The following is a 2,865-nucleotide window of genomic DNA, read 5'->3' as shown; positions in this document are numbered from 1 at the left end:
TTAGGTAATTCATATGTCTCTAGGAATTTGTTGATGTCTTCGAGGTTTTCTGTTTTGTTGGAGTACAGATTTTCAAAATAGCTTCTAATTATGTTTTGTATTTCACTCGTGTCTGTTGTGATGTTTCCTTGTTCATTCCGAATTTTAGTAATTTGAGTTTTCTCCCTCTTTCTCTTTGTTAGTGTGGCTAAGGGTTTATCAATTTTGTTTATTTTTTCTAAGAACCAACTATTTATTTTGTTAATTTTTCCAATTGTTTCTTTTGTTTCAATTTCGTTGATTTTGGCTCTGATTTTAACTATTTCCTGTCTTCTTCTACTTTTGGTATTGGTCTGCTCTTCTTTTTGTAGGGCTTTGAGCTGTAGTGTTAAGTCGTTTATTTGTTGATTTCTACTTCTTTTGTTCAATGCACCCATGAAATAAATCTTCCTCTAAGTACTGCTTTCATAGTGTCCCAGAGATTTTGATATGATGTGTCTTTGTTCTCGTTTACTTCTAAGAATTTTTTTATTTCCCTCCTGATGTCTTCTGTTATCCATTCATCATATAATAGTGTATTATTTAATCTCCAGGTATTGGAGAAGTTTCTGTTTTTTATTCTGTCATTTATTTCTAATTTCAATCCATTATGATCTGATAGAGTACAAGGTAGTATCTCTATCTTCTTGTATTTGCTAACAGTAGCTTTGTGGCATAAAATATGGTCTATTTTAGAGAAGGATCCATGTGCTGCTGAGAAGAAGGTGTATTCGTTCTTTGTTGGATGGTATATTCTATATATGTCGGTTAAGTCTAAATTGTTGATTGGGTTATTGAGATCTATGGTTTCTTTATTCAATTTTTGTTTGGAAGATCTATCCAGTGGTGAGAGAGGTGTGTTAAAATCGCCTAGTATTATTGTGTTGTGGTCTATTTGATTTCTGGAATTGAGAAGAATTTGTTTGACGTACGTGGATGAGCCAATGTTCGGGGCATAGATATTTATGATTGTTAAGTCTTGCTGATTTATACTTCCCTTAAGCAGCATGTAATGTCCTTCTTTATCCCTTCTGACTAGTTTTGGCTTGAAGTCCACATTATCTGAAATGAGGATGGATACTCCAGCTTTTTTTTGTGCATGGTATGTTTTTCCCCATCCTTTCACCTTAGTCTATGGGTGTCTCTTTCTATGAGATGAGTCTCTTGCAGGCAGCATATTGTTGGATTTTTCTTTTTAATCCAATCTGCCAGTCTATGTCTTTGATTGATGAGTTCAGGCCATTAACATTCAGGGTTATTATTGTGATATGATTTGTATTTCCAGTCATTTGACTCATATTTGTCTTTTGACATGATTTGGTTTCTCCTTTATTTGGCTATTTCTTTAGGCTAGCGCCTCCTGTTGCTGATTTGCATCGTTGTTTATCATCTCTTCCTCATGGAATATTTTGCTGAGAATGTTCTGTAATGCTGGCTTTCTTTTTGTAAATTCCTTTAGCTTTTGTTTATCGTGGAAGGATCTTATTTCATCATCAAATTTGAAGGTAAGTTTTGCTGGGTATAAGATTCTTGGTTGGCATCCGTTTTCTTTCAGGGTAACATTCAGATTTGATGAAATAAAATTCTTTCATGATAAACAAAAGTAAAAAGAATTTACAAGTGGAAAGCCTGCACTACAGAACATTCTCAGCAAAATGTTCCAAGAGGAAGAAATGAAAAACAACAATGTAAGTCAGCAAGGGAGGAACTACCCTAAAGGAAAAGCCAATTAAAGGAGAAACCAAGTGAAGTTAAAAGCCAAAAATAAGCCAAAATGACTGGGAATACAAGTCATATCTCAATAATAGCCCTGAATGTTAATGGCCTAAACTCATCAATCAAAAGACATAGACCGGCAGATTATATTAAAAAGAAAGACCCAACAATATGCTGCCTTCAGGAGACTCTTCTCATACAAAAAGACATCAACAACTAAAGGTGAGTGAATGGGGAAAAATCACCATGCACATGGACTCAGTAAAAGAGTGGGAGTTTCCATCCTCATATCAGATAAAGTAGGCTTCAAGTCAAAACTTAGTTAGAAGGGATAAACAAGGACATTTCATACTGCTTAAGGGAAGTATAAATCAGCAAAACATACCAATCATAAATATTTATGCCCCAAACAATGGCACATCCATGTACATCAAACAAATCCTTTTCAATTCCAGGAACCAAATAGACCACAACACAATAATACTAGGTGACTTTACCATACCTCTCTCACCACTGGACAGATCTTCCAAACAAAAATTGAACAAAGAAAGCATAGAACTCAATAACACAATCAATAATTTAGATTTAACAGGCATATATAGAATATTTGATCCATCAACGAGCAAATACATTTTCTTCTCAGCAGCACATGGATCCCTCTCTAAAATAGACCATATGTTATGTCACAAAGCTACTCTTAGCAAATACAAAAAAAAAAAAATAGAGATGCTACCTTGCATTCTATCAGATCATAATGGAATGGAATTAGAAATCAATGATAAAATAAAAAAGAGAAAATATTTCAACACCTGGAGACTAAATAATACACTACTGAATGATGCATGAATAACAGAAGACATCAGGCAGGGAGATAAAAGAAGTTCTTAGAGGTAAACAAGATAAAAAAATTTCTTAGAGGTAAATGAGAACAATGATACAACATATCAAAATCTCTGGGATGCTATGAAAGCAGTACTAAGGAAAATTCATTGCATGGAGTGCATTCAATAAAAGAAGAAAAAGTCAACAAATTAATGACCTAATACTACACCTCAAAGTCCTAGGAAAAGAGGAACAGATCAACACCAAAAGTAGTAGAAGACAGGAAATAATTAAAATCAGAGCTGAAAT

The sequence above is a fragment of the Sciurus carolinensis genome, chromosome 5 (genome assembly GCF_902686445.1).
Source record: "Sciurus carolinensis chromosome 5, mSciCar1.2, whole genome shotgun sequence".
NCBI lineage: Eukaryota > Metazoa > Chordata > Mammalia > Rodentia > Sciuridae > Sciurus > Sciurus carolinensis.
This window is presented reverse-complemented; position numbering follows the sequence as displayed.